General features: G+C 36.2%; 1 long non-coding RNA gene across 1 annotated transcript; it reads left to right on the top strand.

The window, feature by feature from the left end:
* Positions 1 to 7274: 7274 nt before the first annotated feature.
* Positions 7275 to 18789, top strand: LOC141543026 (uncharacterized). The gene is made up of 6 exons (XR_012482299.1): positions 7275 to 7605; positions 7866 to 8069; positions 12980 to 13059; positions 13588 to 13621; positions 16524 to 16577; positions 16687 to 18789. It is a non-coding gene; the product is annotated as an uncharacterized LOC141543026 (long non-coding RNA).
* The last annotated feature ends 3373 nt before the right edge of the window (positions 18790 to 22162 follow it).

Below are 22162 nucleotides of genomic sequence, written 5' to 3'. Positions count from 1 at the left end.
GATCAGAGAAACCACTGAGATAGAAGAATCTGGCATAGGCTGATAGCTCTACTCTGCTTATAAAACAGCAGATCAGAAGAGAAATCAAAGCCACTTTAAAGTAAAAAGCCAGAAAATATAATCACCCCATACCAGAAGTGACCTAACACAGATCACGGTACGGCTGTGCAGCCACCTGCTGCTGTCCAGGGCTTTTCCTTGGGGTAGTTAAAAACCTGAACAACTGAGGACACAGCCTGGGGAAGCTTCTAATCCACATAGTTCGGGGCTCATCTTGAGGCAGTGGAATTCTCCCAGTAGCAAAACTCCAGCAGCAGCTGAACTCCCACAGAAGTGGAACCTTCACAGCAGGGACCGTGCTTTCCAGGCAGACACTTCCTGTATGAGATCAGGGGCTTTTCACACATCAGCTGCTAATATCCATGACCCCACAGGAGGCTTTGGCTGGAATTTTTGATGCTTTTACTGTTCAGCCCCTAGCTTCAGGGCACTCGCTAGGCCACACAGCAGGGGTCCTTCACTGGGCACTCCTCTCAATGCAGACGTGTTAACTCACCTCTGAGTCATTTCTAGAGGGGAGGGGAACTCTCTCCCAGAGCTCTCACTTAGCCCAGTCACTGGATTGCTACATCTGATCCCCAGTCTGGGAGGAAGCTGGTAATTTTCCTACCCAAGGGCAGTGCCCCAACAGTGTTAGCAATGAATAAGAAACTGAAAAGAAGGATTGACACCTTACAGAGAAAGAGAGGGTATCCAACCCCGAGGAGGCTAACAACAGACAGTCTCCAGATAACACCCTAAAGGGGAATGCTATCTGTCCCCCATCACATAACTCTCTCCTAGAAGAGACTATTAAAAAGGTAAGAGAGTTTGAAGAAAAATGGGGAAAGGAAAGAGAAGCTATGATAGAGAATAACAATGTCCTGAAATTTGAGTTGGAAAAAATAAAGAATTCACAGGAGGTGCAGGAAAACAAAATTTGTGAATTAGATAAGTTAAAAAATCACAGGAAATTAGGATATCTGAATTGGAAAAGATAAAAAATTTCCAAGAAAGTAGGATTTGTGATTTGGAAAAAGAAAATAACTCATTAAAAAAATTAGTAAAATGGAAAAAATTCAACAGAGCAAAATAATTCATTTAAAAACTCAATTGGACATATACAAAAAGAACTAAAAAATGTGAATGAAGAAAATAACTCATTAAAAATTAGGACTGAACAGATAGAAATGAATGAGCCTTTGAGAAACCAAGAATCAGTCAAACAAAACAAAACAAAACAAAAAAAAAAAAAAATGAAAAGCTGGAGAATAAAGTCAAATATTTACTGGGAAAATCTATAGATCTGGAAAATAGATCTAGGAGAGATAATCTGAGGATCATTGGACTTCCCGAAAATTATGATGGAAAAAACAGCCTAGATTCTATTTTAAAGGAAATCATCAAAGAGAACTGTCCAGAGATAATAGAGACAGAAGGGAAAATAGGCGTTGAAAGAATTCATCAAACACCTTCTGAAAAAGACCCTAAAAAAAGAACTCCACAGAACATTGTGGCTAAGCTGAAGAACTATCAAACAAAGGGAAAAATATTGCAAGCAGCTAGGGAAAAAAAACAATTCAAATATCAAGGTGCCACAATTAGGGTCACTCAAGATCTGGCTGCCTCCACATTAAAGGATCAAAGGGCCTGGAACCTGATATTCCAAGAGACAAAAGAATTAGGATTTCAACCAAGAATAAACTACCCAGCTAAGTTTAGCATTTTCTTCCATGGAAGAAGATGGACATTTAATGAAACAGAGGAATTCCATTCGTTTCTAAGAAAAAAACCAGACTTCAACAAAAAATGTAATCTCCATCCACAAGACTCAAGAGAAGCAGAAAAAGGTAAAGAAAAAGAGTAGGCTCAAAGAGTTAATAATTTACATATTTGTTTTTCAGAGAATTCTCTCTCACCTCATTAAAAGGGGGGAGAGGAAAAGGGGAAAGGAAAAGAGTAATAAGGGAAGGGTACAAGAAAGGGGAAGGAACTTAAAAGGAGGGGGGAGGGATAATAAAAAAGGAGGGCTTTACATCTCAAGTGAGGTCCATAAATTCAATACTGGGAAGGGTTTCAGGGGGGACAAGGGTAAAAAAGCATAATCAAGGGATAATATGATGACAGGAAATACAGAATTAGTAATTTTAACTGTAAATGTGAATGGGATGAACTCTCCCATTAAATATATATTTAGTAGTGATATGGCTTCATTGTCTATATTACCCTTTACCAGGATATAGTTTCCTTCCTTATCTCTTTTAATTGGATCAATTTCTGCTTTTGCTTGATCAGAGATAAGGATGTCCACCCCTGCTTTTTTTTACTTCACTTGAAGCATAATAGATTCTACTCCAACCTTTTACCTTTACTCTGTATGTATCTCCTTGTTTTAAATGTGTTTCCTGTAAACAACATATTGTAGGGTTCTGACTTTTGATCCAGTCTGGTATCCGCCTCCGTTTAATGGGAGAGTTCTTCCCATTCCCATTTACAGTTAAAATTACTAATTCTGTATTTCTGCCATCATATTATCCCCAGATTATGCTTTTTTCCCCCCTTCTCCCTCCTGAACCCCTTCCCCAGTATATAACTTATGGGCCCCACAGCCCTCTCTTTTTAGTATCCCTCCCCCCTCCTTTTAAATCCCTTCCCCTTTCTTGTACCTTCCCTTATTACTTTTTTCCTTTCCCTTTTTCCTCTCCCCCCTTTTAATGAGGCAAGAGAGAATTCTTTGAAAAACAAATATGTAAATTATTAACTCTTTAAGCCTACTCTGATGAGAGTAAGATGCACACAATGTTCCTACCCCTCTCTAAATTCCCTCAGATATGGTAAATTTTCTTTGCCTCTCGCTATGATGTATTTTCCCTCTTTTTATCTCCCCTTTTCCCGTTTTCTGATACTATCCCTTTTCCCTTTCTACTCCCCCTTTTTTTTTTACATTATATCAGTAAAATCAAATTATACATGCAGACTTTCTGTATATCCACAACAGAAATACAGTTCTCAAGAGTTCCTTTTACCTTTTTCTGCTTCTCTTGAGTGTTGTGGTTGGAGATCAAATTTTTTTGTGTAGATCTGTTTTGTTTTTTTTTTTTCTTAGAAACAAATAGAATTCCTCTGTTTCATTAAATTTCCATCTTCTTTCATGGAAGAAAATGCTGAACTTAGCTGGGTAGCTTATTCTTGGCTGCATTTCAAGTTCTTTTGCCTTTCAGAATATCAGATTCCAGGCTCTTGGATCCTTTAATGTAGATGCAGCCAGGTCTTGAGAGATCCTTATTATGGTACCTCAATATCTGAATTGTTTTTTCCTGTCTGCTTGCAATATTTTTTCCTTAGTCTGATAGTTCTGTAGCTTAGCCACAATATTCCGTGGATTTGTTTTTTTTTTTTTTTGTTGTTTTTTTTTAGGGTCTTTTTCAGAAGGTGTTCCATGAATTCTTTCAATGTCTGTTTTCCCTTCTGTTTCTATTATCTGTGGACAGTTCTCTTTGATGATTTCCTGTAAAATAGAATCTAGGCTGTTTTTTTCATCATAATTTTCGGGAAGTCCAGTGACCCTCACATTATCTCTCCTAGATCTATTTGCCAGGTCTATAAACTTGTCCAGTAAATATTTGAAGTTATTTTCCAAATTTTCATTTTTTTTTTATTTTGTTTGACTGATTCTTGGTTCCTCAATGACTCATTCATTTCTATTTGTTCAGTCCTGATTTTTAATGAGTTACTTTCTTCATTCACATTTTTTAGTTCTTTTTGTATATGTCCAATTGAGTTTTTGAATGAATTATTTTGCTCTGTGGAATTTTTTTCCATTTCACTAAATTTTATTTTTTTTTTAGTGAGTTATTTTCTTTTTCCAATTCAGAAATCCTACTTTCTAGAGAATTCTTTATCTTTTTCAGTTCATAAATCCTACTTTCCTGTGATTTTTTTAACCTTTTCCAATTCACAAATTTTGTTTCCCTGCATTTACTGTGAATTCTTTATCTTTTCCAATTCAAATTTCAGGACATTGTTGCTCTCTGGCATAGCTTCTCTTTCCTTTACCCATTTATCTTCTAACTCTCTTTTCAGGTCTTTAATAGTCTCTTCTAGGAGAGAGTGAGTTATATGATGGGGGCCAGGTAACATTCCCCTTCAGGCTATTATCTGGAGACTGTCTGCTCTCTTTTTCTATATAGAAGCTGTCAATCATTTTCTTCATTTTCTTACTCACTTTTAAAAGCCTGTTGGGTCTGCTTTCTCAGTAGAGGGTTACCAGCTTCCGTTACAGAACAGAGATATGGAAGGCAGCTGTCTTGTGAATGGGATGGAAAAGGTACTCTGGGAGAGAGTTTCCCCCCCACTGGAAAAGGTTCAGAGCCCGGCTACGGTTGTGCCCACTGAAGGATCCCTGCTTTGTAGCATAGTGACTGCCCTAAGGCAAGAGGCTGAACAGTGAAAGCGTCACAACCCCAAGCCAAAGCCCCTTGTGGGGCCCTGGATATTACCAGTTTACCAGAGAATAGCCCCAGGGCACAGACCAGAAGTGTCTCTGCCCCAGGAAGCAGAGTCACTATTGTGGGAGTTTTGCTGCTGTGGAAGTTCCACTGCCTCGGGCCAAGCCCCCCACTGTGAGATTAGAGGCTGCTCCAGGCTGTGTCCCCGCCACTGTCTTGCAGGTTTTTAATTGCCCCAAGGAAAAGCCCTGGAGAGCAGAAGGTGTGCTGTGATTTGTGCTGTCTCACTTCTGATTTGAGGTAACGATAAGCAGTTTCTGGTGGGTTTTTTTTTTTTTTAAGTGGCTTGACTTCTCTGCTGGTCTGCTCTTTTGCAAGCAGAGTAGAGCTATCAGCCTATGCCAGAATCCTCTGTCTTAGTAGCTTTTCTAACCCTAGAGGCCTCTCCAGCCAGATCATCATAGCAAGCTAGTCTTTAGTCTATCACAGTCTGTACTGGTTCTTTTCCCCCTCCTTTCATTACAGACCTTTTCTGATGAAGTTCCAGATTCTCTTCAGCTGCTGAGTTGTTGTGTTTCTAATCTTCATGATTTTTACCAGTCCAGCATTATTTTTGAGGCTGAATTAAATAGTTGGTATTGAGGGTAAGAGAGAGCTTAGAAGTTCATGTGTATCTTCTCCACCATTTTGGCTCCGCCCCTTCTTTTTTCAAATTCAAATATTTCAAATAATTATATAATTCATTACTAATTTTCTCTCCATGAATTATAGAAGTATAATATGGATATAATAATGGATATACATATTATACTATGTATAATATTATTTGCTCCATGAGACACCTAACTAGCCAAGCCAAAGTCCAAATATATTCAAACTACTAGATCACAAAGCCCCAAGTACTATGGCTTCAGAACTTGTATTTGAATTTTGGGTAGTAGATGATGAAAAATATTATAGAACATCACATGCCATTTAGAGAGAGCAATGAAGTTCTACAGGATATCGTCAGATGTAATGTTCTGGCTAGCTCTCTGGAGGCCCTTAGTTTCAGCAGAATAATCACCACAACAACAGTCAGGAATAAACTCCAAAGTCTTTATTACCTCCTTTATAGTATGTCTGCTTCGCCTGGGGTCCTGGGGGACCTTCAAATGGGCCTTAATCTTAGTGGAGAAGTGAAGGAGACAGGACAGTGACCAAGAGGGTCTTTGTCTTCCAGTCCGTTCTGGAGTCTATGTCTGAGTCCAAGTCTTTAGCTCCAGCCTCCAGTACTCTATCTTCCCTCCCAGATTTCTTAGCTCTTATATACTCTATTATAAGTGCATCATCAAAGGTATCAATCTTGTAGAATAGGTGTCAACTTGTACTCTAGGCACTCTACAATCAGGTATCGCAGATATAGAATATCTATCCCTTGTAGAGGTATTGACAAGTCATGTCACAAAAATAACCAACAACATGTAGACTGAGACCAAAAACCCTACAGAATCAGTTTACATTTTGGTAAGAGAGGGAAAAAGAAGGTAAGAAGGAAGGAAAAGAGGAATAAAAGAAAGAAATGTGGGAGGAAGAAAAAGAGGGAGGGAGGAAGAGGAAAAGGAAAAAGAAGAGGGAGATAAACAGGAGGAATGAAGAAGCAGCAGAAGAGAGGAGGAAAGAAAGGGAAAAGGAGACAGAAAAGATAAGGAAGAAGGTAAAGATAAGGAGGAGGGTAAACTAGCAGCAATTATAGCAGTGGGTCATCAATAGCATATATATTTCTGTATTCTAAAGTTCAATGATTCTGGAACTGAAATAAGAAATTAGTCTGAGCTTGTGGTGCATAAATGAGAAGTAGGAGAGGAAAAAAAAAAAAAAAATTGGTGGGAGACTGGTGAAGAACAAAGCCATTTGGGTAATAGCCTGTACTGTTCCATATGCCAGAAATTTCTTTATAGTTTGGGTGTTAGGATTCTTACAAGATGCTAAGAAAGTGGAATTGAAGAGACAGTGATTAAATCTAGTTTAGCATTGATTTAATCTTACAATAATGGTTTCCTAGTTATATAATGATTGGTGTGTACTCAGTGTACAGCATAAAAGCAAGAAGCTCTCAGGGCCAAAGAGGACAAGCCCACTAAAGGACAAGCCCACTAGAAGCTCTCTGGAGCCTCAGCCAGGATTCAGTCGAGGAGATTCACAAGCCAGAGAAGGCAACTTAAGCTCTTGGAACCAAGACTACAGAAGGCCTCTAAGAAAAACTAGTCAAGCCCCAAGTGAAGGAGATAAGACTTTGAAGGAGACAATATTTGGACTTTAACTGCTGGCTGCATTTGGGGTGATTACACTGAACTGAAAAGAAGGCTGCCTCCAGAAGCCCCCCAAGAAACCTGCTCCCAGAGAACATTATATTTTAGAGAAGAATATTACATTTGGGGATTATATCCACATTCCTAAAACGAAGTATTTCTAGCTTCTACTTTAAATTAGAATGTCTTCATTTTTCAGAAGAAAACGAGTCTCAAAGAGGAAATACTTTTACCATTATCACAAAGGTAAGCAACAAAGCAGGTTCTGAGATTTGAACCAAAGTCCTGGAGCTCACCCATCCTCGTGATCTGGAGCTTTGGACTCCTCGCACTGAAAGTCAAACGGAGCCAGCACTTGAGCACTCAGCAATGATTGATTTGCCCACCGCATCCACTGGAGCCACGCATCTGACTAAGCACGCGCAGTTCAGTTCCCCTCATGCTGTTGCCAGGGTTACAATCGGGCTGAATCGGTTATAACTGCTGCGGCCTCACAGATCTCTAAACCTCCGTCCGTCGGTTATAGACATTTTCCGCTTCAATTCCCCTTCCGAGTAGGCTGAAGGCCCAGGAGAGGACTGCCCCCGGGACGTCTCATGTCTGGTCTTGAAGCCGGCCTCCAGGATGAAGATTTTCAACTTGGACAAGAAAGGGCAGTTTACTTCTCCGGCCCTGCGGAGTTACTTAGAAGCCTCGGAGACCGACTCCAGGGCAGGATACCTGATCCAGGAAAAGAATCTCGGGAAGCTCCGCAAAGCTGACTCGATGGGGACATGGCGAAAGAGCAGCAGCTGCTGCTGCTCGGAAAGCACAACGTGAATGATGAAGTAAGAGGAAAGATTGGGAGAAGGGGGGGGGGCGGCGGGGAGAGAAGAGAAGGTCCTCACAGGGGGAAGCTAAGACTCCCCCATCTTTTAATCCCTTGGAGCCCCAAGCCTGAGCTAACCCTTGGAAACTCATTCCCCTCAAGATCAAGATCAGGGTCAGGCTTTGCCTCCTGGACAGATAGGAAGTCCCCCAAACTGGCGTCACTTCTCCCTCCTGCCTGTCCATTTTTAATGAATGGGAAACTCCTTTCTACTTTTAGCCGGAGTCCAACTTACCTATCAGTGGCGACATGGGAGCAAAAAGTATTCTCTTTTGCTGAAGTGTTGTCACATCTAAAACGACTGAGGAGAATTTAACTGACAAAATTGCTGGAATGGTTTATCGGTTCCTTCTTAAGTTCATTTTGACAAAAGAGGAAATTGAGGCAAACTGGGTTAAGTGATCTCCCCAGGGCCACACAACTGTAAGTATCTGGGGTTTTTTTGGCTTTTTTTGTTTGTTTTGGCTTTTTTTGCAGGCATTTGGAGTTAAGTGACTTGCCTTAGGGTCACACAACAAAGAAGTGCTAAGTGTCTGAGGTCACATTTAAACTCAAATCCTCCTAATTCCAGGGCAGGTGCTTTATCTTCTTTGCCATTTAGCTGCTCCTCAACTGTAAGGATCTGACCTCAGATTTCAACTCAAGAAGATGAATCTTCCTGACAGCAGGCCCAGAATTCTTATTTATTGTGCCACGTAACTGTCCCATCTGGTGAAATATGGACATGATAAGTGAAGTGTAAACGTCAAGGCAGAAAACTGCTGCTTTTATTAAGCTGTTGCTCTATGTGTCACCAATAAATTCAAAGAAATGGGACCTGCATTCTAGTAGGTCAATCAAATAGAGTTCATTAGCAAGGGAGATAGCAGAGAGGTAAAGAATATGAGAATTGAGAAAGACCATTGGATTTGGCAATTAAGAGATCCTTAGTATCTTTGGAGAATTTGGAAGATGGACATAGAGAGTTAAAAAAATGATGAGAGGAAGTGAAGACACCAGTTGTCAACAGTCCTCTCCGGGCAGGTAGCTACAAAAGTCAGGAGAAATGTGGGTTGATAGTAGGGATGGATTGAACAAGTGAAGGGTTCTTTGGAAATGTTTGCAGGTGAGCAGAGAAATAGCCAGGGTGCAAGGAACAATTGAAGAGAAATGAGAAGAGGAATGTTAAGAAGAATGATAAGCAATTTAGAATGGTATTGGTTGTTTATGTGGAAGCATTTTCATTGACAAGAAGGGCCACCACTTTATGTAAGATAGGTGAAGGAGAAGTTAGTTGATTGATATTAGATGAGAAGGATGGGGGAAGAGGGAGATTCCAAGGATCTTTTTTTTTTTTTTTTTTTTTCAGTAAAAAATGAGGCAAGATTGATTGATTTGATTGGTTGATTGGTTTTTGGCTGATGACATTGGGGTTAAGTGACTTGCCCAGGATTACAAATTACGTCTGAGACCAGATTTGTACTCAGGTGATCCTAACTTCAGGGCTGGTTCTCTATCCCCTGTGCCACCTAACTGCCCCTCAGGCAAGATTTTTAGTTGAAAATGTTCAGAATGAACCATGGAAAGTTTGAGGATGGATGAAATTGTTTGGAAGAGCTTCTGTGGTAAGGGGCAAAGTAAATTAGGGAGATATAAAATAGTCTTGAATGAGAGCCCATTTAAGGTTATGTAATATAAATTTGTAGTGACTCTAGTCAGCACAGTTGCATGATTTTTCTCCACCTTTATTTAGCAGCATGTGTATATGTGCAAAGGCAACATAGGGCATGAGTGTTTCAATGCTGAGGCTTAGCAGGATACAGTTGGAAATATGGACTCAGTGGTCAATGGACTCAAGGGAAGGCAATATAGAGTTGAACAAATTTAATGAATGGTTCACCAAGGAGTCAAGATAGAGAAAGAAGGAGAGCTAATGCAGGGATAATGGTCTGGGAATAGATGCCATGGTCTAGATGAAAAAAAGAGTTTAAGTTTGCAAGGCAAAGAAAGAGATGGAATGACAATAGATAGTGATCAGTTAAGAAACTGAGAATGTGTAAGGGTGGCAGTGCTGGATTTGTCGGTGATCAAAAGTATAACTATCTTTGTATCTGGCCAAAGTATGAAGAAGAAGTATACTGTATGAAATGAGGAAGTTGAGGAGACATATAGTGAGGCTGTTTCAGGGAGTGAAACATGTATGTTGGGAAAATATGATGTATTAGAAAAGAGAGAGAGATTGTAAGATTACATAGATGCAGGAGTGATGGTCTGGTATTAGATGTCATGGTATAGGTGAAAAAAAACAGTTTCAAAGAAAGATGAAATGACAGTATATTGTGATCAAATAAAAAACAGAATTGTAAAGGTGGCAGTGCTGTATTTGTGGGTAATCAAAGGTATAATTATTTTTGTATCTGGCCAAGGTACCATAAAGGCGTATACTATATGAAATGAGTAAGTTTAAGAAACATAAAGTGACAGAGTTTCAGGGAGTAAAAACTTATGTTGAAAAAGTGTGCATGTATTGGAAAGGAGAGAAAGATTGTTAGATTACATGTTTAAAATCAAGTATAAACCAGAATAGTTTTAAGGATGATGGGTAAAGGCTTCTTGTAGAAGGCAAGATTTTAGTTGAGACTTAAAAGAATACAGAAGGTAGAAGTGAGGACCATTCCAGACAGTGAAGACACTTTGTGTCAGGAGATGGAGTGCTATGTATGAGAAACAGTCAGTCAAAAAATATATATTGACACTGCACTAACAGCTGGTATACAAAGAATGGTACAAGAAAGTCTTCACTATCAGGGCACTGAAATTACAATGGAAGTCATCACATGAAAACAGCTAAGTACAAACATGATACTCCATAGAGAATAAACTAGAAAATCAACAGGGAAAGACTTAAGTATTAAGAAAGATTGGGATTGAAGAAAGTAGGATTTTATCTGGGACTAAGACTTAAGTATTAAGAAAGATTGGGATTGAAGAAAGTAGGATTTTATCTGGGACTTGATGAAGGAAGGTAGGGCAAGGGAGAGATGGAGAGAGAGAATGCAATAAGTTGGGGAAATAAAGTGAAAATGGCTAGAGGCAAGAGGTAGGACTATCTTGCACTAGGATGAGCAAACAGTGTTTATTCCATGCTTCATTCCTCAAATCGAACAAGCTAATCTGTTCTACACAGTATAGAGCAGAATAAAGATCCTAAGTAATACTCAAAAATGAAACTCGATGTACAGTTTGCTCAAAGTCTTCTTAGATCTACAGACCTATCTATCCATGTTCTATTTATTTTTCTTTAAATCATTTTAACAAGAACTCTCCTGCCCCAAATAAATTCTAATGCTTGGAAACACTTTATTTGCCTGTATTTTCAATTTAAAATAAAAATGTAGAATATGATTTTCATGAGGTAATAATGATAAGCATGAGGTGAAAAAGCAGGCTTGGAAGTTATGACTATAATTCAAGGAAACTAATTTTTCAGATAGTTTATAGAATCAGCTTCATTGTTCTCTCAGAATACCTCATTTATCTGTCTAAGATAGATAGATAGATAGATAGATAGATAGATAGATAGATAGATAGATGAATGATAGATAGAAATCATATATAGAGAAGTTAGATTTCATATGCATTTTAAGGGTGTATATGGTTAAATACTAAAAATCTGTGACATCCTGACTGAAAATTTTATGGTTCAAAGTACAAAATTCATTTGTCCAAATTATATTTTGTATTGTTTCTTAACTGGTGAATATTTAAAAGTATTCATAGAAACAATGAAACCTTGTCCTGATGTAAAGTTATTTTTTTCATGCCATTTCCAGCATCACTTATTCATTAGTTTTGAAAATTTAAAGTGACAGACTATATTTTGAGTTTTTCTTAATATTTTTACTTATTCTAAAAGCCAAGAAATAGTCATTGCTATGTTACTTATGCACACAGGCCCATACATCAGTGAATCTTACTTAACATTTACAAAGCCAAAGTAGGTGTGGATCAGTGATAATAGTCTGAAAGACTGAAGCTAAAGGCCTGATGGATATGTTATGCATTCAGGACATAAGTTAATACAGTTAATGTCTTTTTTGATATAATCATTTATTTTTATTTTAAAATTGTATTTAGTATTTTTATTTTTTCCAGTTACATATAAAAACCTTTTTTTTAAAAAACATTTGTTTACATTTGATTCTCTCCCTTCCTCCCCATCCACCCCTTATTGAGAAGGCACCAAGTAAAACTTATGCAAAAAATAACATGATGATCTCTCCTCTCCAAGGGAAAAAAAGAGAAAAAAAAAATTTAAGTATACTTCAGTTTTTATCCAGACACAATAATTTCTTTCTCTGGGTATGAATACTATTTTTCATTATAATTCCTTCAAAGTATTCCTTGATTATTATATTGTTGAAAATAGAAAGGCATTCTCAGGTAATCATCATACAACATTGCTATTAATCTGTACCTAGTACATTTCAGATTTCAGATTGTGGAGGTATTTTCCCATTTTCCTGAGAGGATTCTGTTGTTCATGTGATTTTTTAAAAAGTCATTTAAACAAGGTAATGATAATAGAAATGAGTGTAGGTAACCCATTGGCTTAAAATATAAATGCTTTCAAAAACTAAAGAGAAAAAAAGTACTACAGCCAATCAATATTGGTCTCTTTTCAAGGTTGAGACACTTTTAAATGCATTTGATAGTGATCTGCCTATTTGAACCTAAGCAGAATGTCAACTAATTATTCACCAATTTTCAAAGTAACCATTTAATATAAAGACACACCCAGAATGAAGACCATTGGATTTGCAAGCATCATCAACATGTGTGTAAGTTCTCAGATTCTTCTCTCCCCTTCTCCCCTAAAATGCACAGGAACCACCTTAGTCTTCCATCATGGTGCCACTCATCCAGCATGATGGTTGACCCAACATCTTTCTCCTTTACTCTCTTTCCTCTACTATGATGCTACTTTGCTTCCTTCCTTTCTTTTTTCACTTACCCATATTCAGTTTTCTGCTTAAACAATTAAACAAATATACATTAAAACATTTTAATATTTTAGCTTAATTACATTTAATGGGGATAACATTAGATTTATCACTTATGAAATTGTTACTAAGTATCCCATATGCCTTGTGCTCTATACTAAAGTCTTATTCTAAAATTCGTCAGAGGATAGAGGACTCTATGTAGACAAGGTGAACACATATGTAGGTCCTGACCAATTGGGAAGACTGGATAAAGAGCTGGCCTTTAAAATCTATATTTTGAGAGAAAAGATCAGAAGAAATAATAGATACACATTGTACATCATAATTTGTTTTTGTTTTTGTTTCTAGCTTCTCTCCCCATGAAGCCTGAAAAGAGAAAATATACTAGTTTGCAGCTCATCAACGTTTTTCTTCTAGTGACTGTAGAGGTATATATACAAGGGACATTATTGTGGGACCTCTTGCCCAAGGAAAAGAGCTAGAAATATATCATACTAAACAAAGCAGTCTCTAGATCTGATCTGATTTACCAAATGGTCCTGCTGAATGCATGTACTATATCTCCAAACATTACATCTGTGAGAAGTATATTGAGAAAGGGGAAACAAATGTGGTCTTTCTCAGTCAACCTACATGAAAATCCCAGATTAATTACATTATGTCAGTTTGTTCCTTCTGGTTATGATAACTGCTAAAGAGATCATGCTTTTTTATTGTTAAGCAGTCTGCTAATAAAAAGAATGTAAACAAATTGCTAATAGATATCTAATACTTTAGACTCCTTCTCCCCCAAAACCTTGAGAGTTTTATGTATAGCATAATTCCATTTGAATCACAGGTGCTTGTCAGGTTCCCATAAACACATTGTAGCAGAACTTCACAAAATTAGACTTTTCATATGAATGTCATGTATTGGTATTTGTGTTTTAATTGTATTTTACTTTTTTCTACAATAGTGAAAGAAAGTTCCTCCGAAGAATCTATAAGTAGGTAGGTTTTGTGACAGGTTAATATTTTAATTAATTAATCCTCATGATCGATTCTCTAAACATTCTATCCAAGGCAAACCAGATTCTCATGCTCCCACCCAAAATTTTCAATTTAACTTATTTTCACTATCACATTAATGCATATTTTTACTTCATTATCTTGCACAGAATGAGGTTTAATAAAGACTTAATGTGTATGTATGTATACACACACACATCTATTTTTGTATGTATACACACAAAGTAATTACAAATGCAAAGTAAAGATTATACAAATAAATATATATAGAAACATCTACACACATATATGTGTAAATAAATGTTTGTATATATGCATAATAATTAAATAATCATACACACATTTATATGCACAGATGTAGAAGGGTGCATAGGCAAGTGTCTGTGTTTGTGTGCTTATATATATATATTTATCAGATTGATAAATGTTCTGTATTAATCAACTATGAAGAATTAAGTAGCTTGCTTGGGTTTACAAAACCAGTATGTGAAAATGGTAAGAATTTGAATCTACTATATTTTTACTCTAAAACCTATTCCCTTTCCACAAAAGTTATATTAAATAACTATTAAAAAGTAGTTATAAGGTGAATAAAGAATGAACAAGCTATGTTCTTCCATATGACCATACTATGTATTAGCCATCTGAGATGAATTCCTAAAAAAAAACTTTTAAGGCACATGTGTAGTACAAATATGTATCTCATAATTGTGGAAATTTATCTAAGTGCTTAGGCAAAGGAGTTTTCATGGGGTGAGGATTAGCCACTGGGACCAGGATCCTAAGACAAGACAGGAAATAGTATTAGAAATTGCTCAAGAAGGAGAGCAACAATAGAAGGAAGACAGTGTTTGAGTAGTTTCTGCTTAGAATTCTTATTAACAAGCCATAGGAAGCTGCTTCTCACATTGAGAGTTGTGCAGAAGTATTCTGGTTCCCAATTAAAGGTATCTGGGAAAATTGTCACTGAATCATGGGAAGAAATGGCAAGTCTGTTAAAAGGACACAATGTCTCTGGAGATTCTAGGGAAGCAAACAAATGTGGCAAAGAATTAGGTGTAAATGCCACCAATGGGAATGACTAAAGAATGAGTATCTCAGGGGCAGCTAAATTGTGCAATGGATAGAGCACCAGCCTTGAAGCCAGGAGAACCTCAGCTCAAATCTAGCTTCAGACACTTAAAACTTCCTAGCTGTGTGACCCTGAGCAAGTCACTTAATCCCAATTGCCTCAACAATGAGTATGGAAATGAGTATCTCATTTTCAGTAAGCTCAGTGACCTGCAGATTCTGTGCTCTGTGCTGCTGTTGATGACTTTTTTAAAAAGAGTTAGTCTTAATATAGAAGAAGGTAGAAAGTCTGGGAAATAAAGCTTTTTTCACTCTCCTGAGTACAATGAAATACTCCTAGAAATGATACCAAGTTTTGAAAAAGAAATTACAAGGAGTTAGTGTGTCAGAAGGCTAGTGAGAAGAATCACATGACACAGAGAAGGTTAATATTGGCAACCTTTTTTCCTACTTATGTCCAAAAGATGATAGAGAATCAGACAAATGAAGAATCCAAATACCAGATGGGAGAGTGACTTCTAATGTGACAAATTCACATGAGATTTATCCCAGCTGTCATTAAAGTGAAACAGCACATTAAATATGATTAAGATGTTTTGGGGGCATAGATTTTTAAAGCCTGAGAGAATGGAGAGGGAAAGGCTACCACAGGAAATTGACATATTTTTGTATAACATTATGCTTGATAATAGAAAGTAGATGGATTTGTTTCAGTATTTACATTATATCTGATAAGAGATAGGATAAGCTCTTTTATGATACCGTAAGAAAAGGAGAGCAAGAGAAGGATTTGAATTAAAGGAGAAGATAATGACTTGTGAAGATGATTTGGAAATCTAAATTCTAAAGAATTTTGAGAAAAGATCAAAAGTTTGAAAGTTAATGGTAAAGAAATTCAGCAACCCTTTAGAAATTGATGACTTGATTGAGCTGAAGGAGAAAGACTCCATCAAAAGAAGGAAAAGAAAGCCCGAGGAGAAGGATTTGAAGAGGAGGACATAATGAAGAAAAAATGAAGACTATGAGGAGGAAGAGGAGATTGAATCCATTTGAAAGATAAACAGAAGACAGATTTTTTAAAATAAGAATAAGTAAAGTAAGTTAGCATGTTTAAGGAGAAGGAAAAGAAAATTGGGCAAGCCTATCAAAGAATCAGAGCTAAAGAAAAAAAAAAAAATACAGGCTGTAAGTGTTAACAGGAGTTAAGGGAGCTAAGAAGAGAAGGACCTTTGGGTTTGTGGACAGAAGTCTGGGAGTAAAAATAAACTGGGTTCAAGTTTATTGTCACATAATTGATGTGACCCCCAAGCAGTCAACTTCTGGAGTGTCTAGCAACTCTCTGACACATAAGAGTTGCCTATCTGCATTGTTTCCTCTCTGGAAGTTCTCTGCACCAGTCAAACACAAATTATATACTTCACACTACTTGAATTATGGACCCCACCCCCTCTTTTCACCCCATGTGAATTGATAAATCTGGAGTTGAAACTCCTGAAAGCAGATAATCACAGCAACTGTACAAAATTCTGCTAACAAAAAGATACACTAATTTCTTTTAAAACTTTTCAAGATGCAAAGATGTGTTTTATTTTAAATTATAGCTAAGATTAATTACTTTTATATTCTGTATTTTATGTGATTGACTAAAACCATGAAAAAGGATATGATGCCATGAGATAATATACAGATAGTGTTGTGAAAAATTTTAAGTGCTAAATATTAGCCATTGTTATTTTTAACTTTTATCATTTTACAGTAATTTTATATTTTACATTAACTTTATTATTCTATGAATATTTTTTGTATATTATAGGAAAAAGTACAGATGACTTCAGATGCTCTTGAGGAATGCAATCATCTGACATAGGTACATAGGATTATGATTTATCTCCCTCAAATTATAAGAATATTATATTAGTGATTAAGCAACTTAATGTTGATTTAAAGGTAAGATTTTTTTTTTAATTTTCTAACAGAATGCCAGCATTTAATAGAAACCAAAGATGTGTTAATATTCAAGAGGATACCACTGAAGTCCTATTCCATTGACCCACAGTAGAACAGAGGTGACTGGGTTCTTGGAGACTCTGATATTAGAGTGTAATGTCTGGCAAACCTCACCAAGCTAAAAGGATTATGTTTGATTCAGGCTGATGATTTTTCATTCATAGAAGTTCTCAAGTTTGATCTACTATTTGTTTCAGTGCAGAAATAAGTACCTACAATGAGCCGAATAAATTGTAGATAAGACACAATACTGAGCCAAGATGGCAGAGTGAAGCCAGGAATCTGGTCCAGAACTCGCATGAAACCAAGCCATTGAACAGAGTCTAATCAAATGAAACTCTCCAACTCAAGATGGATTGGAAAAACTAAAGAAAGGTCAGTTTCACTGGAGGGAAAAGGATGTTCAGTCCAGCTCAGACAAAGTCAGGAAAAGACAGTAAGAAAATCTTAATCACAACACATCACCAAATGAGAGACTCAGTCCTGTCTAAGTAGACTAATGGGGTAACCCCCAGTGCCAGCTCAGAAGAAAAATTCTGGAAAATCATACTTTTCCTAAAGTGAGAGAGAAAAGCTAACCCCTGCAAACACAGGGAGTTCCTGTGCTCAAACCCAAGATTTAGAAATGCACAGGAAGCTTAGAATAGTGGTGCCTTTAGGAGCAGAGCTTAAAAAAAATAAATAAATAAAAATAAAAACAAAGGAAATGAGAAAAGAAGAGAAAGAAGAGTAAAAAAAGGAGCAAGAAACATAAAAGAAGCTTGACCATAGAAAGCTACTATTGTGACAGGGAAGACCAAATCAACAACTCAAAAAAGGACAGTGTCTATAAAGGAAATGAATGGGCTCAAACCCAAAGAGATTTCTTGTTCTTGCTCTTAAAAAAGGCAAGAGAGGTAGAATAAAAAATGAGAAAATAAATGAGAGATACAAAAAAGAGTCAACAAATACCTTTAAATTGACCAAATACAAAAAAGAAAAAAAAGAAAAATACTGAAAAGTAGAACTGAACAAATGGGAAAAAGAGACGCAAAAGCTAATTGAAGAAAATCACACACTAAAAGCTAGAATGGGACAAATGAAAGGTAATGATTTTAGGAATCAGTCAAACTAAAAAGAATGAAAAAATGAAAGAAGATGTAAAATGCTTTTTATTTTATTTATTTGCAAAGAGACAATTTTAAAACTATTGGTCTACCAGAAGGCCATGACAAAAAAAAAAAAAAAAAAAAAAAAAAAAACATTATTCCAGAAATCTGTCCTGACATTCTAGAAATGGGAAGAATAGTTATTAAAGAATTCATCGATGACCTATGGAAAGAGATCCCACAAGGAAAATCCCAAGGATTCCAGAAGTATAGTCACAAGGAAAAAATAATGCAAGCTACCAGAAAAATACAATTTAAGTAGCAAAGAGTAACAGGATTATCCAGGATCTGGCAGTGTCTACACTAAAGGATCAGAGGGCCTGAAATACCATATTCCAGAAAACAAAGAACCTGGGGCTACAAGCAAGAATTAACTACTCAGTGAGACTTGAGTATCATCTTTCAAGGGAGATGATGGTTCTTCAAAGAAGAGACTTTCTATTGAAATAATTTCTATTGAAAAAAGCAGAACTAACCAGTATTTAATATTCAAACAAGAGAAGCCTAGAAAGATAAATGGGAAAAATACTATTTAAATTTTATCCCTAGATGGGAAAGTGATATTTGTAATTCTTGAGAACTGTAGCTATCTTTAGGGCAGTGAGGTGAGTGATCATATGGAAGAAGGTGTAGTAGTTTTGAATGGACTCCGATGTGATATTAAAAGAAAAAAGACATTAAGGGGTGGGAAAAGGATTACTGATAGAAGAGGACTAGGGAGGTAAAAATGAGACAAATTAGATCACATGAAGAGGCAAGAAAGACTATAAACAATCAAGGGAAACAAGGAGGTTAAGCATATTCTGAGAGTATATCTTAGCAGTTTTGGTTCAAAAAGGGAATAACTTAAATCATTTTTTCAGTTGTTATATAGAAATTGATTTTACCCCATAAAGAAGTAGAAAAAAGAGGGGCTTGATAGAAGGGGGGCAGAAAAACGGGGTGAAAAGTGGTAAAAGAAGGGGGAGGGTGATAGAAGGTAGAGCAGGTAATGGGTGGGGTGGATTCATAAAACACTACAACTGATGGAAAGAGAGAACAAAAGTATATTCAAGAGAAAAATAGGATAGAAGGCAATACAGAGCTGACAACTCAATGTGAATAGGATGAACTCTTAACATAAAATAGAAGTGAATAGCAGAGCAGATTAAAAAACAAAATCCTACAATATGTAGTTTATAAGAAACACATTTGACACATACAGAGTAAAATGGAGCAAAATTCATTATGCTTCAACTGGAGTAATAAAAACAGGTATAGCCATTCTGATCTCAGATAAAGTAAAAGTAAATGTCTAATTAAAAGAGATAAGGAAAGTACATCTTGTTAAAGGGTACCATAAACAATGAAGTAGTAACAATACTAAATGTATATGGACCAAAACTCTAGAGTACTCCAATTCCTAGAAAAGATATTAAGCCAGTTATAAAAATAGACTGAAAAACTGTTCTAGTGGGGGACCTCAACTTTTCCCTCACAGAATGAGACAAATCTAACCACAAAATAAATCAGGGAAGTTACAGAATCTTAGAAAACCCAGATATGATAGATCCCTGGAGAAAATTTAATAGGGACGTAAAGGAATAGATTTTTTTTTTCTTGGCAACATATAGCACCTACACAAAAATTTGACCATGAAAAAAAAAAGTCACAAATGCAGAAAGGAAGAAATGATAAATGCTTCCTTTTCAGACCATGATATAATAAAAAAATATATATCCAATAAAAGGCCAGGAAAAGATTAGTAAATAGTGGGTCAAATAATTCACAGAAGCAATTCATATTTGTTGAGGAAATCTTATAACAGTTAACATGAATAAAAAAACATTAACATGAGAAAGGGATCAATAAATTGGGCATGCAACTAAAAAAAGCTAAAAAAAAAAAACCACCAAATTAAAAACCTCCCTTTAAATATCAAATTAGAAATTCTGAAATTCAAAGGAGAAAATAATAAAATTTAAATAAAATAAAAAAAAAACTATTGAATTAATAAAACTGTTGGTAGAAAAATGAAAGAAAACCAAATGAACAAGGTAGGATGTCATTGCCCCTAAGGATTCTTTATCCTTCAAGACAGTCTTCCAAAAGTCTGTGATCTCATTAGAGATTTAGCAACAATTTCTAAAATCTCTGTGATCCTGGGTCTTAGCATCTTTGGGCTCCATTATTTTCTGGAGCTAAAATATTTGTTTCTTAAAAATCACTTGGATATATCAAATGCATAATTTACACGCAAAGCAGACATTTTGTGTGCAGACATTAGCAACTCCTTCTGACCACATGTATAACTATTACTCCTATTTCTCTTAGTATACTTTGTGAACCTAGTTCCTGATGAATCTCTTCTTTTGTAAACTACTAAGCTTTTTGCTTAGGCTGATTTTATAGACTTATAACACTAGTTATCCTGATGTTCACTGCTTACAAACAAAATCTTTCATTTTAGTCCTCCCCTAGAGTTTTCTAGTACTTTTAAGGAGATTTGTAGGAAGTCTCTTTGCAAATGGCTTTGGTCCCCACAGATGGTATTTCCTCCATTGTATAGACAAGTTTCCTGTACCTCGTTTGGATTTGGTTATAAATATTTGGATCAGCTTTTACAAAGAAATATTTACTTCAAAATCTACAGCAAAAAAATAATCAAATTTATTCCTGAACTTGAGGATAGCCTAATCTTTCTTTTATACCACCTCAGATCTTGTAAAAGGTAGCTCATTTCCTTTAAGTTACAGTTCCAAGTTCAAATATAAATCCCACATTAGATTTGAGTGCCAAGCATCTGGTTTCTTAGGCTTCTCTATTGGCATGGCTGGCTGGCTTAAACTCCTAGCTCTATTGGGGGTTCTATCACCTCTGCCTAAAAACTGATAAGGCCAAATAAAACAGAAGAGAAACACCCCAGCCCATTTCTCAGAGCCACAGAGTAAAAAGAAAGAGGGGTGTCCCCTCTCAGCTTATAGTGCCCACATTTAGGTGAACTGTGTGCAATGTTCTCCTTTTGTGAGTATTGTTTCTTAAAGGGGCATCTTCCAGCTTTGCAGCCAAACATGGAGGTACAATGGCCCCCAAAGTCACCTACCATCTTAAATTTAATGAATTTCTGATAACCATATTTGGCAGCCTGGCATATTCCAATCTCTTATCAGTATTTCTAGACCTTATGAATTGTTTTTATACTTAATGATTGTAATAGTTGAAATTCTAGGAGGGGAACTTGTTCTAACTGTTCAACCCCCAATCTATGAGGATGCTTTGCAGAACTAGGCAAGGTTATTGGATTGTAACACGCAGTCATCTTGACTTGGAGCAATATTTTCTAAGCTCTTATCTGTCTCAGGTAGTCTTATAGGCAGGTTGTAGATGGTTTTTTAGCTCTTGAGTTAATCACCTGTCATTTCTTTCTTCCTGCTTCCCAGGAAGCACTTATGTTTCCTGTGACCAGTTTTTTTTTTTTGTTTGTTTTAATGAATTGTCTTTATAGAATTTCTGGGAAGAACTTTATATATGTGAGAGAGAGAGAGAGAGAGAGAGAGAGAGAGAGAACTTTATAGAACTTCTGGGACTATGCTATTCTGGAATACAGCTGGCAAGCTATGTTGAACAATTTGTTGTGTAGATAGTTTTTCAAAATAAATCTCTGAATTTTAAAGGCCAAGTTAAAAGGTAAGTTTGGCTCATATCTCAAACATTACCAAATATGACATAAAATCGGGTATTTCTTCTTGACTTGTATGCATCATGTATGTGCTACATGCCACTGACATTTTTATGCAGGTCTCCATATTCAACATATCCAAAAAAGTATTCCTACTGGATTTAACAATTGTAAGCTATTAGGTCAGAATATGAAAGAGAGAATGATTAATTCATTGATAATGCAGACATGGGAAGACCTGATTCAAATCCTACCTTAGTTTCTAAAATACCTCAAGTTCCTTTGGTCATTTAACTATTTGGAAGTGATTCTTATTTTTATAAGTTTATATATTAATTTTTCATAGCTTTTTGTGTTAGGTATAGTTCCTGTGAGCAATATTTTGAAAAGTATTTTTAATCCATTTGATAACTTTAACTTCTTTATCTTTAAATTAGATTTTAGTCATTTACATTCCAGGTTATAATTGTTACATTCAACAACTGTACATTTTTGAATCATTCATTTTTGAAAGGGAATATAGTCTTTATTACACTATTATTCCTATCTCATCTTTACTGCTCTCTTTTTCTCTCTTTCCTAACACACACACACACACACACACACACACACACACACACACACACACATAGTACTACT

The sequence above is a fragment of the Sminthopsis crassicaudata genome, chromosome 5 (genome assembly GCF_048593235.1).
Source record: "Sminthopsis crassicaudata isolate SCR6 chromosome 5, ASM4859323v1, whole genome shotgun sequence".
NCBI classification, from domain to species: domain Eukaryota; kingdom Metazoa; phylum Chordata; class Mammalia; order Dasyuromorphia; family Dasyuridae; genus Sminthopsis; species Sminthopsis crassicaudata.
The sequence above is the reverse complement of the archived record's forward strand: the minus strand, read 5'-3'. Positions and strand labels throughout refer to the sequence as shown.